Source organism: Pantherophis guttatus, chromosome 18 (genome assembly GCF_059756535.1).
Source record: "Pantherophis guttatus breed Tessera chromosome 18, ASM5975653v1, whole genome shotgun sequence".
In the NCBI taxonomy this organism is placed as follows: domain Eukaryota; kingdom Metazoa; phylum Chordata; class Lepidosauria; order Squamata; family Colubridae; genus Pantherophis; species Pantherophis guttatus.
This window is the reverse complement of record NC_142080.1, coordinates 13,559,314-13,573,930: the sequence shown is the minus strand read 5'-3', so window position 1 is coordinate 13,573,930 and position 14,617 is coordinate 13,559,314. Positions and strand designations below refer to the sequence as shown.

The 14,617-nt window shown below is 48.8% G+C and overlaps 1 protein-coding gene across 14 annotated transcripts in view; it reads left to right on the top strand.

Moving 5' to 3' along the window:
• The window catches only part of SEMA4A (semaphorin 4A), a 58,351-nt gene that overhangs the window by 13,542 nt on the left and 30,192 nt on the right, over positions 1 to 14,617 (top strand). For 8 of the 14 annotated variants that reach the window (XM_034427032.3, XM_034427038.3, XM_034427037.3 and 5 more), the window contains exon 2: positions 8,304 to 8,395. The exons of 1 other annotated variant lie outside the window; for it this stretch is intronic. The gene's annotated coding sequence lies outside the window, so the exon portion shown is untranslated. Of the gene's footprint in view, positions 1 to 2,182; positions 2,335 to 4,351; positions 4,929 to 8,303; positions 8,396 to 9,793; positions 10,296 to 14,617 lie in introns of those variants that run through there. 5 more of the 14 variants (XM_087880831.1, XM_034427036.3, XM_087880830.1 and 2 more) reach the window with 5 other exon arrangements.

The following is a 14,617-nucleotide window of genomic DNA, read 5'->3' as shown; positions in this document are numbered from 1 at the left end:
CAAGCTAATTCCCCACTTGACTTCTTCCCCTGGCTTAGCCAGTCTCTCCAGCAAAATGCAGACATAGAAAAAACATTTTATTGATATTCCAATTTGTATAAAGGAAATGACCTCTGTCTAGAGAAAAACAGATGAATATCTAAGAAAACAAATATTGCTGAGAATTACAGAGGAACTGAGACAGTTTATGTGGAGTAAATTTATAATAAGTTAAGGACTTCTGCAGATGACAGTGCTGGGTTTGGAAAATCCTGTTCTGGCTGGGGAATTCTGGGAATTGAAGTTTACACATCTTCAAGGGGCCAAGGCTGGGATATTCTGCTTTAAAGGGAATTGAAAGATTAATGGGCAAATCAGAAGAATAGCAGGTTTCAAGGTTAATAATCAGCAGACAAAGGTGTTAACAAAAAATATAAAATTAGAAGATCCAACAGCATTGATGAAGGACACCAGACTTAATGCTCTGCTTGAATCTTGAGCCTGAAATTTTTGTCATCGGATTTCCCCTGGAATTCTAGCAGCTTTCACTCTTCCTGCTACAGTTTTCTCTTCCGTGCAAAGGAATGGAAAGCGGCAGCAAAGCACTCTTGCCTTTAAATCTGGAATTAATTTGAGAAACCTTCTGAGTCAGATCAAGACCCTGGAATGTGGAGGGGGAGGAACAGTTGGGAAATCTGGCTGACCCCCAAGCCAGCATCACGTTCGTTCCTCCCTCTCTCCCGTTCCTCCCTTTAATGTGCATGGCACTAAGAATTGCAAGTAAACAATACCGTAATAATTTATTAAAAGTGTGTGCACACACAAATGGCTATTCCCAGATGGTGTGTATGGCAGGAGAAGGTCCAAGTCGTGCATGGACTTTCCTGAGGATCATCTGTGGTGCCAGCAGGTTTGAAAGAAATGACTTTCTCGCTTCCTGGAACTCTCTATTTACCTCCCGACCTTCCTTTGCAGTTTATTTCTTATGAGGCCTTTTTATTAGCACTTTGGAGCCTTTTTATAGAAAATAGAAATAGAATGTGCAGTTAAATTAATGGGTTGCATCTTCCCAGGGATCTCAGGTCTGTAGTTCTTGGGTAGGCAAGAAACTATGATTTCCTGCAGAAGCTCCAGAGCTGAATCCAAATTTCTTTCCGAATTCCATGCCAGGATAAAAGAAAGGGAAAAAAGTTTCCTGAGTGCTCTGGCCCAAACAGGCTGGATGTAATATGGGTGCTCAATCACTGAAGGTTTTCAATAGGAGACTGGCCAGCCCTTTGTCTGGAATGGCATTGAGCAGGAGAGGGTTGGACTAGAAGACCTCCAAACCCTCCTCAACCCTTTCAATTCTCCTCTGCCATTTCGGAATTGGTGCTGGGATCCCTGGGGCTCTCTGAGCTTGGTGGTTTTCTTTCATTACTCAAACTGGGTAACATCCTCAGTACTGGTTCATCTTCAGCACTGATGATGTTACCTTGTCAGGTCATGAAACGTCTGCAAGAAAGCCACCAAGCTCAGAGAGCACCAAGGATGCCTCATTTCAGCCCTGAGCTACAAATCATCTCCTTTGTTAGAATTGGGGTTGCTGGGTTTCCTCCCGAGGCCTCCTGCCTTTCCCCCAATGGATGAAGGGTTGCAGGCCCTACATTCGCAGAGAGAGCATGCTCTTCTGGGCCTGGCAGGGGGGGGGGGAGCTCTTTCTGGGCATGGCGAAGCAGTGGGGGTGGGGGGGATGGGGAGCTCCGATGTGCCTTGAGGCCAGCAGCTGTTACATGTTGGGGCAACGGAGAAAAGGGCCTGGAAGCTCTCAGAGTGGAGAGTGGCCTCCCTCCCTCCCTCCCTCCTCTTTTTCTTCCTTTCCAGCCGTTTTTATTTAATTTACTTATCCGCTGGGCACCAACAAAGGAGCGGCTTGCAGCGCCAGCGGCCTCAGAAACTCCCAATTGTTTGCAAAGGGAGGGGAGCTTAAGAAGCAGGAGAGGCAGAAAGGAAAGTCGCGTGACAAAAAGAATTCCAACTTTGACAAATCCCAAGACATCTGCAAGGATTGCCAGAGCTGAATTGCCACAGTGGGTGGAGGGTGTGAGTTTCAGGGTTTTTTATGCTCTCTTTATTTCCCAAAAAAATGCCCCTAGGTTGTTCCCCCCCCCAAACTTCAGTCCCAACTTAGTCTGGAAAAGTTATTTTGTGCCCCCTCCCTGAAAAGACAAGAAGAAGCTGGAAGGGCCAGCAGCACCACAAGGAAGCAGTCCCACCCGTGGTGCCCGGATAGCCCCACCAGGGCAGCTTCTCTGGAAATGGCAAGGCTGCCTGCTGGGCCTTGCTTACATGCCTGATGCCATGTAAATTTGACAGGTAGGTAGGTAGATAGAGGTAGATAGATAAATAAATAAATGAGATAGACAGACAGCTAGACAGACAGACAGACAGAGAGAGGAGAATATTTGTAGCTCCAGATTGAAATAAGGGGTCCTCAGTGCTGAGCTTGGTTGTTTTCCTGCAGATGTTTCATGACCCAACTAGGTAACATCATCAGTGCTAGGTGATGTTACCTAGTTTTAGTGGTGGGTTGCCCCCGGTTCAGACCAGTTCGCAAGAACCGGTAGTAAAACCGGTGGAAGGCTCCACCCACCGACCCCCACATGATTAGGAAGTTCCTGTGCATGCGCAGAAGCGCCAACACACGTGCGGTCCCGTTGTGAACCGGTAGTAAAGGTAAGTAGAACCCACTCCTGCCTAGTTTGGATAATGAAACATCTGCAAGAAAACAACCAAGCTCAGAGAGCACCGAGGACCCCTCATAAGCGGGGAGAGAGGATGGAAAGGACAGATCCAGATGGACAGATGGAAGATGGATGGATGGATGAGTAAAACAATAGTTGGATGGATGGACAGACAGACAGACAGGTGAGTATGGATAAGTAAATAGAAGATAGGTGGACAGACAGATGCAGGAAGATCCAGGGTGCCAAAGGAGCTTGGAATCTGTTTGGAGACCTCAGCCTTTGGCTGCTTGGCTCCCAAGCATCAGCTGCTTAGAAACAAAACCAATGTAAGAAATTTGGATTGGATTTTCACCCCTTTCTCCCCTTTGGCGACAGGCCACGTTTCCCGTAGCCCTGATCAGGGGTTCTCCTGCTTCTTTACCTTCCCTTGAGAGACGGCTTTGCCAAGCAGGAAGTCATTCTTCCCCCTCGCAGGTCCTCTCCCCATCGGCTGCAGGAGTGTGGCTGGGTCTCTGATTTCAAGCTGAGCTCCAGAAGGACAGTAATGGCTGCCTGGATGGTGTGGCTGCTGGTGGCTGGATCCAGAGCTGGGCTGCTCTTTTTGAACATCTGGAGAAGGTCTGCAGCAAACTTGGGGGGGGGGCCCTCTGTGCCTGCCGCGTTTCCTCCAGGTCTCCCTTCTGCAAGCTCTGCTGGGAAAGCGGGGTGCACATGATACACCCTGGTTGTCATACCAGACACCATCCGTGCTTGTGACCTGGCGTGGCATGCTGTGGTCTGTGGGCAATTTTCTGCATCCTCCATGTTTGAAAAACCACAAGCGGGGTGATCTTTATGATCAAGAAGTACAAGGAAAAGCGGAAGACTCTGTAAATAGTAACCAAACACGTGACAGGTTTGAATGTGTGAAATGGCAATTTTTTGTCACGGATGGTGTTTCCCTGCATTGGTACCTGAGGATTGGAGACTGGTTCCTCATCTCCAACCCAATTTATAGAAACAGAATTCTAGGACTGGAAGGGACCCTAGAGGTCTTCTAGCCCAACCCCCTGCCTGAGGCAAAAGATCTTATACTATGCTGGACAAATGGCTGTCCAGTCTCTTCTTGAAAACCTCCAGTGATGGAGCAGCCATAACTTTGAGAGGCAACCCCAAAGTTAATTAACAGTTAATTAACTCTTCTCACAGTGGGGAAATTTCTCCTGAAATTTGAAATTGTCTTGAAATTTAAAATTCTCCTGAAGTCTGAAAACAGTAAAAAGCATCCTTGTGCGAAGCTCCTTGTTGGTAGAAGCAGAAAAACGTGTAATGCGTCCAGTGTTACTGGCTGGTGGGCAGTGCCTCTCCTATTGAAGTTGACCTTCTGGGTAGCAGAGTATGGAGGGCACCTCTGTATCGTAGGGCCCCTAAGACTTGAGCCAAGGAAAGGGACTGAGAAGCAGATGCGCCTGCTGCCCCTTGAGGAACTCGTGAGGTTGGCCTGGGCCTCTCTTGTCCTGGCCAGATCCTGGGTCACCTCACCCACTAAGGAGGCTGTGTAGGAGAGGACCAGGCTGAGCTGAAGAGAGGGGGGGAGGCAGAGGTCAAGCGAGTCACCAGTCTCGAGTCCCTTGGCGCCCACAAGAGATCTAAGTCCAGCCCACCTTGAGTTCCGTTGACTCTTATCTGCCGCCAGTTTGCTTTGACCGTTAGTTGGCCAGATTCTTGTCGAGAGCTTGAACTAGAAATCAACCTTACACCCATTTGCACCGCCTGGATCTTCTGATTTCCTGCCCTGGACAGATTGCTTTCAATCCCGGGCAGCCGAGCCTGGCCTTAAACTGCCTGAGGTGCATCTCAGGCAGGAGAAGAAAGCAGCAGCACCAGGAGGGCACTTTTGGGGCACAGCTTGGGGGACGACTTCTCTGAAAACCAGGCTCCCTTCCTTTGCTCCTGCTGCTGGTGGCGGGTGCTGATGTCACAGATGAGGTGGCTTAGTAACCTGGGCAGGGCTGGGCGGCGGGGGGGGCATCCAGGGAGTCCTTCAGGACAGAGCAGAGTAATTTCTGCCTTTGGGGCTGGCCTGATCCCAACCCAGCTCCCTCCAACTGTGGGGGGACTGCATGTCTCCAGCCTCCGTGGATAGAAGATTTGGGGAGACCCTACGGCCATTGGGGCCTGGGGCTTTCTAAAGATTGGCCTCTGCATCTGCCTGGATTCCTTCCCGGTCCCCAGATCTGCCTGGTTGGTTGGCTTGAAAGTACTTATGGTTGATTTGGGGATCTGGGTAGAGTCTCCCTCTGAGAACCAGGGAAAAAGGGCACCCCAGAAATTGATGGATGGCGTGGGGAGGGTAGTCTCCCTGCAGGGGGTGGGGGCTCCTGTCTCCCTGCCCCTTTCTCTGACACCGCCCCATGCCCCGGGTTTCCCCCAAGAGGCGAGGGATAAGGGAAACCTCTGGGCATAAAGGGCATCTCAGGAACAGATGGTTATTTCTTTATTTTTTTTTATTTCTTTATTAAATTTATTTGCTGTCCATCCCATTTCAAAGCAACTCTGTTGCTACGTGTTAGAGGTAGTCCTAAACTTATGGCCACAAGGGGAACCAGAATTTCTGTCGCTAAGCAAAGCAGGGTGAATTTTATGACCTTTTTTGCGATGCCCTTCCCTCCTTGGCCTTAGTTGTTGGAAGCCCCCTGGGATGTTGGAAGGTGGCGATCACGAGACCCCAGGAGGCTGCACCTGTCCTAAACACCGGCCCAAATTCTGATCACGTGACCACCGGGGGGGGGGAAGCTGTGACGGTCGTAACTTGGAGGATCTATCATAAACCACTTTTTCCAGTGCAGTGGTAACTTTGGACAGTCACTAAATGAACGGTTGAAAATCGGGGACTGTATCTGTATAAGGTTACAGATGGGCCTGTTGATTGCGTACCTGGCTCCCTGCCACGTATCAGCAGCCCTGCCTGAGCTCCTCAACGTAATAGCCGAGGTGGCAGTTGAGACTCCTAAGCTACTGATTATGGGAGATTTCAACCTGCCATCCATTGGTGAAACGTCTGAAGGGGCTCGGGAGTTTATGGCTTCCATGACGGCCATGGACCTGACCCAATTAGTTCATGGCCCTACTCACATGGGGGGACACGCTCTGGATTTGATCTATCTCTGACCAATGGCTGAATGGTCTAGATATAGGGGATATGGTCATCGAACCCTTGTCATGGTCAGACCATTCTCTCCTTAAGCTTGACCTTCTGACCACTACAACCCACCGCAGGGAAGTAGAATCAATTAAATGGTTCCGCCCCAGGTGCCTGATGGATCCTGATAGGTTCCGGATGGAGCTTGGGCCATTTCCTGAGACCTTGGCTCATGACTCGGCTGAAGACCTAGTGGCGTCCTGGGATAGGATGGCCGCAGGTGCTTTAGACCGGGTCGTGCCTTTGCGGCCTTTGACCCGGCGTCAAACCTACCCAGCTCCTTAGTTCTCTGATGAGCTGAGGGGGATGAAACGCCGGAAAAGACGCCTAGAGAGCGGTTGGAGGGCCAGCCGTTCCGAATCCGACCGAACACTAGTGAGATCTTATATTAAGACCTACTTAGTGGTGATAAAAGCGGCAAAATGTAACTATTTTTCTGCTCTTATTGCATTGGCAGATAATCGCCCCGCCGCCTTGTTTAGGGTTACCCGCTCTCTACTCCAGGTGAGAGCCCGGGAAGACCCTCTGCAAGGACGAGCTGAGGATTTTGCACAATATCTGCATGATAAAATCGCTCAGATTCGGGAAGGCTTGGACTCTTAACTGGGTTAATTCGGATGAAATGACGAGGGCAGATCTTGAGGACATTATCTGGGATGAGTTTGATACTGTGACTCCTGAGGACGTGGACAGGTTACTGGGGAAGCTGAATGCGACCACATGTTTATTGGACCCGTGCCCATCCTGGCTAGTGCTGGCTACCCGGGAGGTTACACGTAGCTGGCTCCAGAGAATTATTAACGCTTCTCTGAGCGAGGGATTCTTACCTCCCACCTTGAAAGAGACGGTGGTGAGACCCCTCCTTAAGAAGCCCTCTCTGGATCCGGCTGTTTTAACTACCGTCCAGTCTCCAACCTTCGCTTTTTAGCGAAGGTTGTCGAAAGTGTGGTGGCACGACAGCTCCCGGAGTACCTGGATGAAGCTGTCTATCTAGACTCGTTCCAGTCCGGCTTCAGGCCTGGATACAGCAAAGAAACAGCATTGGTCGCGTTGGTTGATGATCTCTGGAGGGCTCAGAATAGGGGATGTTCCTCTATCCTGGTCCTATTAGATCTCTTAGCGGCTTTTGATACCATTGATCATGGTATCATGCTGCACCGGTTGGAGGGGCTGGGAGTGGGAGGCACTGTATTACGGTGGTTCTCATCCTACCTCTCTGACAGGTCGCAGTCAGTGTTGATAGGTGGACAGAGATCGACCTCAAGGCTCCTTACTTGCGGGGTGCCACAGGGGTCAGTCCTCTCGCCTCTCCTGTTCAACATTTATGTGAAGCCGTTGGGTGAGATCATCTGTGGTTTTGGGGTGCGATGTCATCTGTATGCTGATGACACTCAGTTGTACATCTCCACCACAAACCACCCCAATGATGCCCTTGAAGTGATGTCCCGGTGCCTTGAGGCCGTACAGGTCTGGATGGGGAGAAACAGGCTTCGACTCAACCCTTCCAAGACTGAGTGGCTGTGGCTGTCGGCGTCCCGGTACAGCCAGTTAGTCCCATCACTAACTATTGGGGATGAATCATTGACTCCCGCAGAGAAAGCTCGCAATTTAGGCATCCTCCTGGATGCACGACTGTCTTTAGAAGATCATATAACAGCTGTGGCCAGAGGAGCTTTCTATCAGGTTCACCTGAATCGCCAATTGCGTCCCTTTCTAGACCAGGACTCATTACGCACAGTCACTCAAGCCCTCGTCATTTCCCAACTTGACTACTGCAATGCTCTCTACATGGGGCTCCCCTTGAAGTGCATCCGGGAGCTCCAACTAGTCCAGAATGCGGCCGCGCGAGTAATTATGGGAGCAACATGGCGCTCACATGTAACACCTCTTCTACGCGAGCTGCACTGGCTTCCGATGGCCTTCCGAGTGCGCTTCAAGGTGTTGGTTCTTACCTTTAAAGTGCTCCATGGTTTAGGACCTGAGTACTTACAAGACCACCTGCTGCAACCGATAACCTCCCACCAACCAATACGCTCTCACAGAGTAGGCCTACTCATAGTACCATCATTAAAACAATGTCGTCTAGTAGTTCCAAGGGAGAGACCCTTCTCTGTGGGGGCACCTACTCTTTGGAACAAAATACCCCCTGGAATACGAATAATCCCAGATCTTCGCACTTTCCGACGTGCCCTGAAGACCTTTCTGTTTCAACAAGCAGGGCTAGCATAAACATCTAAATTCTATGCCAAGGTCTTAGCAGATACACCAAGTTGACTCAATTTATTATTTACTGTTTATAGATATTCAATAAATAAATAAATAAATAAATAAAATTTCTCTTTTTATAAGCGGTGGGACTTTTGACCAAAGCAAAACCGTGAAAATGGCGACTGCAAAGAAGCTTCTTTCTCTCGCAGATCCCACTGAGACGTCTGAGTGCTCCCTTGCCTGGTCTTGTCCTCCCAGGGGTCCCATGTGGTCGCTGACCTGCATGAACTGGCTTTAAGAGGTAAATAAAATAGGGGGCGGGAAGGGGGGGAGAGGGGAGGGAGACATGGATTTGAGGGGGGGTCCTTGTCTTCACATTTGGCTGCAAAAGAACTAAAGCAGGGGTCTCCAACCTTGGCAGCTTTAAGCCTGGCGGACTTCAACTCCCAGAATTCCCCAGCCAGCAAAGCTTGAATTAAGTCACAAATAAATCCAAAAGTAAAGCTGGCTGGGGAATTCTGGGAGTTGAAGTCCACCAGCCTTAAAACTGCCAAGATTGGAGACCCCTGAACTAAAGGATAATCCACACTTCCATTTTCCCTTCTAAGGGTCGGGGGGACGACACAGTAAGTCATTCTCAACTCACGACCACAATTGAGCCCAACATTTCTGTTGCTAAGCGAGACAGTTGTTAAGTGAATTTTGCCGTGTTTTGCAACCTTCCTTGCAGAGTTGTGAAGTGGAAGCACTGCAGTTGTGACATTAGTAGCCCAGATGTTAAGTGAATCCGACTTCCCCATCGACTTTGCTTGTCAGAAGGTCTCAAAATGGGGTCACGTGACCCTGGGACACTGCGACCGTCATAAGTATGAGTTAGCTGCCTTTTGATCACCTGACTCTGGAGATGCTCCAACGGTTGTAAGTGTGAAAAGTGGTCATAAGTCCGTTTTTTCACTGCTGGTGTGACTTCGGTCACTAAATAAATGATTTTAAATTGGAGTCTACCTATATATAACATATGTACAGTGTATGTGTGTATATATATATATATATATATATATATATATATATATATATATATATACACACACACACATACACATACACATATATATACACATAATATATATAATGTTTTCTGAGGTTTTCGCGGGTGTTTGTATGTAGGTCTTTGGTTCTTCGGGTTTTCTCCCACGTAGAATTGGAAGTCTCTTGGTGACGTTTCGACGAAGTCTCATTCGTCATCTTTAGGCTGGTGTTTTCGGCTCTGAAAACACCAGCCTGAAGATGATGAATGAGACTTCGTTGAAACGCTCTGGTGTGCATGTGTGCACCAGCCAGCTGATTTTTGGGCCTTCTGGGCCCACCAGAAGTAGAGAAACAGGCTGTTACCTGCCTCTGGAGGACCTTGGCAGGGTGGTTGGGAAGGGCCGTTTTTCTCTCTCCCCAGACTCCTAGAAAGGCTCTGGAGGCTGGGGAGACCAAAAAATGGGCCTAGCATGCCAGGAGCATGGGGGGGGGGGTGTCGCGTGCGCATGCATGGGGGCAGGGCACATAGAATTATGGGTGTGGGCACACGCGCCCCCCCCTGCTCCTGGCATGCGAAAGCAAAAAGGTTAGCCATCACTGGTATAGTTCTTAAAATTTGCCCTGACGAAGCGGATGTGAAGCACGATGCTTGTATGAGCCAGGATTACTCAGTCCTTCAAAGATGAAACGAGCTTCCTGTGCTGGATCTTTTATCATCCCTTTCGCTCCGTCCACCCAAACTGGAGCATCAACGGGTGCTCCAGTCTCCCTGGCAGGGCCCTGGACATTCCGAGGGGACCCAGGCGGTCTGGGTGGGCTCCTTCTCCCACGAGGCTCTAGGGGAGGGGCGCCTAGGAGAGCCGTGGGGCTGCCTGGCCCTCCCTCCCCAGTGGGGTGCGGAGACAAGAGGCTGCTCAAGACAGCCTGGATGTGTCTGTACTCGCCGCCTGCCTCGCTTCACCTGGGCGAGAGCGGCAGGGAGGCTGGGTGGACTTTCAGGTTTTCTGTGCAGCGAGTGGCAGCCTGCTCTCTTTGGCAGGGCCTCTGCCAGCCAGGCGGCTTCGGGGCCCAGAGCCCAAGAAGCTGGGCTGCGGTGGGCTGCAGGGCCGGGGGGGGCCTGGCTCCCACCCTCCCCTCTGCTCACTCAGAAAGATGCCCCCGATGGAAGAAAGGTAATGCTTCCTCCTGCGGGCACCGGATGGGCAGCTGGGGGAGGAATGGTGGCACAGTCTTTTGAAGGGGGGCTTCAAGCAAGGAAGGGAAAATGCGCCCGTGGGACCTGATCCCTGGCTCAGGGGGGAGTCTGTGTCCTCCCTCTCCCTGTCCCACTTTTCTGAGTCTTTCACGCTCACCGGATAATTGTTTTGCACGGAAGCTGTGTGTATTTTTGTACCCACCACTTTATCTAACTTTGTCTAACCTGCGTAGGTTTTGCGGAGTGTGTCTCCCGTTGGAGTGCATTTTGGATGTTGCTTTGACGTGTTTTTGAGTACAGTTTTTCTCTTGACATGTATTATTTATTATGGCGAACTGCACGACAACAACTAGAGGACTGCAGTGGAGGTGAGGGAGGTTGAGGAGGCGGCTAAAAGGGACCCTTTTAACTAGGGACAGGGCATTTGTGTGGTGATTGTAGCCCCTCACTGACTCACTGCAGGAAATGGAAAAAAGGGTCTTATATGACTGGAATAAAATAATAGATTATAGGGGAAATGTAAATAATGCTGTAACCATGGAGTAAATCTTTATTTTATATTTATACTTATAACTGCTGTAAAAGTTGTTTCTTGTTTTCTTTTTTTCTTTGATTCTGCACAATTGTTTTTGCTCCTTCCTTCCTTCCTTCCTTCCTTCCTTCCTTCCTTCCTTCCTTCTTTTCTTTCTTTTCTTTTTCCTCTTTCCTCTTTTGTTGTCTCTTTTTCCTTTTGCTTCTTTCCTTTCCTTTCTCCATTCTAAATAATAGAATAGTAGAATTTTGATCATGTCATCACAGGGGTCCTGTGATGGTTGTAAGTGCATGGACTGATCATAAGTCACTTCTTTCAGCACTTTGAAAATAACTTTGAACCGTGAGTAAATGAATAGTCATATGTCTAATTCTTTTGTTTTGCCCCTCCCTCCAACCTACTGAGATTGTTTTGAATTTTACTTCTATCTTCCAGTTGACTAACTTCCTCCTTTTAGTCATCTGCAAATTTGATAAGCATTTCCCTACCTCTTCGTCCAAATCCTTGATAAAAATATTGCTGAGTTGGGGGTCTGAGACGGGGCTGCTTGGGGTCTGACTGAGTGCTTCTGACCCTGCCTGGCGTGGCACCATTGATTGACTCCCTTTGAGCACAATTTTTATGGCAGCTGTGTATTTACCCAATTATTGGTTCAGCCCACACTTGAATAGCTTATTACTCAGAATGTCATGGGATATTTTGTTGAAATCATTTCTCTAGCAAAACAGAAAGCAAGCTATGTCTGAAGCAGTTCAGCTATCAATAAAGGAAACTGCCCAACGAAAAGCAAAATCAGGTTAAATTGATTTTTGACTTCTTCAAAAGTCCAGCTGACTTCTGGTCATCACTGCATCACTTTCAAGTTATGGCCTGATCTAAAAATTTCTCGGGTATCCGGGGAAGACCGAGTGGTTTGCAAACATGGGCAGCTGCAAACTGGACAACCATTTGTCTGAAATGATCTAGGGTTTCCTGCTTGAGCAGGGGGTTGGACTAGAAGACCTCCGAGGTCCCTTCCAACCCTGTTATTCTATTCTGCTCTCCAGGGAACTGAGGAGGTTTGGTAGCCCCACTCTAGGGCAACTCTGAGGGTTCCTCCACGCAACTCCACTGAAGTGGAGACTGCCATGGCTGCCCATACGACATTCTTGTACTTTATCTTGGTGAGAGATGGATTGGGAGAATGCAGGAAGACTGGAGAAACTGCTGAATGGAACCAGGGCAAGAGAAGAGGAGAGAAAAAGAACGAAACCCACTCTTCCCTCATGTAGGCCTCCCTGGGTGGGATGGGGGTCCCCACCTCAGCTAATTGAAGGCGAAAGCAGGTAGACCATCCCATCTCCATTTCAGAGGCTAAAAAAGTCAACATCAAGGCACTCCCAAAGCTATAAATAATCACCCACCCCCTGAAGACAGTCAGTCTCTGGGTGTGAAGTCTTCTTGAGTGGGGAGGGTAAAAAAGAAAGGGGGGGTCTACTTTCTCCTCTGGGAATATAGGAGTAGACTAGGTGATCTTCAAGTCCCCACGATGGAGTCCTTCTGACCTGGAGATTTAAATTCATTTCTTGGCCATGTTGCTCTCCATTGTAAACTTCTGTTAGGTCCTTCATCCTACTTTTCACAATCTGCTGGTGGAATTACTTTTGTTGGAGAAGTTGAACCCAAAGGAGCCTCGTCTCTTAATTCTATTTCTCTGTTCCCTGTCAGCATTTTGCCGCCTTCTCTGACCAGCCAGAAATGCCCGTCCTCTTCCTTTTGAGCAGAGATGAGAAGAGATCCTCCTGGCATCCCTGGGTGGCCTCATCCCTTCTGCAGCTCCATCCGACCTTGGCCCGTCTCCCAGCCTCTGTTTTTTCTCACTTGTCTGCTGTTCCCTTTTTAGCAAGTCCTTCTTTGTCAACTCCCGTTGGTCTTGAATTCCTTTCCCTTCCCCTGCCTCCTCATTGTTGCTTCTCCGAGTTGAGTAAACCTGTTTGTTGAAATCCAAGGTAGGCAAGGAAGTTCAGTTTCAGCTTCTCTTAAAATCAAGACCTGCTGCATGCCAGAATCATCTTACTCCTCTCACCTCTTCCTGTTCAGATTAGCCTCGTGTGCCTTTTTCTGAAGGAGATCAAGAATCTGAGTAATTAAAGTCACTGTGACTTCGAAGCTTCATTGGAAGGTTTGCAAGAAGACCTTAGGAAGACATCAACCACGTCTTCTTCTGGGCCGGGTGGGTGAGAAGAGACGCTGTGGTGTCCCTCCATTTATTTTAATCCAGATGGTGTCCATCACACACCTTCATTTTGGATTTCTGGGAAAAAATGAGTATTTACACCAGATATTTGAACTCCTGCCTTTCTGATAGCCTCCAAGATCCTTTCTAACTCCCTTATTCTATTGCATCTGTTCCCTTTGAGCAACTGGGTCCCTCAGTTGTTATATTCGCATCCTGGGAGTGGTCCCACCAGACCTCTTTTACCTTTGAAGTCCTACCTGCCTTTTTCTGCTAAGCGTGGAGCTCCTCTGGTGAGCATTGCTACGTAGACAATGATGTCAGTAACATGAATTAATTGTCCAGTTCTGAGTATAAGATTTTGTTCTGTCTTGAGATTTTTGTGACTACTCCCCAAACTTTTAGGGGTGTTGTTTCTCCTCCTTGGAGGCCAAAACACCCAGATCCCATTTGGTCTCCTTCGCCAGATCCCCATGGCTGAGGACAGTGAATTAATCACAGCAACTGATTTAATTCATATTGTATAAACCTGGCCGGCTCCTTTCACCCTTGACATGAGGTCTGCGGTGGGCCACATAGTGATCAAAGGCAGCCCTCTGCCCCCCCACCTCAAATAGTCTGTTGATGGCTTGATGGTACTGTGCAAAAAAAGAAGTAGGACCCAGATAGTCCTCGATGTACAACCAACAATTGGGATCAGCGAGGTGGTCATTAAGTGAGTTGCGCTCAATTTCATGACTTTTTTGCAATGGTTGTGAAACAAATCACTATGGTTGCTAAGTGCTAAGCAAATCCAGCTTCCCCCATTAACTTGGCTTACCAGGAGCTGCCTCCCCGGGGGGGGGTGTCACAAGGGTCAGTTATATGATCCAGGATGCTGCGACTGTCGTAAATGCAGACTATCGTTCCCCAGTGCACAAAGGATGCGGCGATGGTCATGGCATGAGGGGCCATGAGTCCCTTTTTTCATTATTATTCTTCATTATATCTTCAGAGAGTTGCTGAAAGAATGGTCGTAAGTCGAGGACTACTTGTATTGATAACATATCATAAAAAGGAGATCTCTCGGTGAGGCAGATGCAGTCTTTAAAGCTTTGTCCTCAGTTTCCCTGGCTTCCGGCCTTTTCTGCTCCTTCCTGCGCAGAGCGAGGGACACTTCAGGAGCCGATAGAAGCAATTCTAAAGTGAATTTGCTCAGAAATGGGCTTTGTTGTGATTCCTGCAAAAACAGTTGCAGTCAGGCCGATTTTTTCCCTTTTCTGAAGGATGCAATTGGAACCATGAGCAGACCTGGAACATTTAACGGATCCCAGATTCCTGGGGAATGCAGGTGCGATCTTCTGCATCAGGGATCTGTTTCTTCGACTTCTCTTCCCAGCCATCTGCCAACCACAAACCTAGTTTGCAGCCCTCCCTCCCGCTTCCCTATGAGCCTTTCATAGGCTCATTCTGCCATCGTGGCCCATCTGTGTGGTGGTTTGCTAAACAGACAGCGGGAAAATATGGGGAAATTGGCTTCCACCTGTCTCCATGCTTAGCTCTCACCATGTGG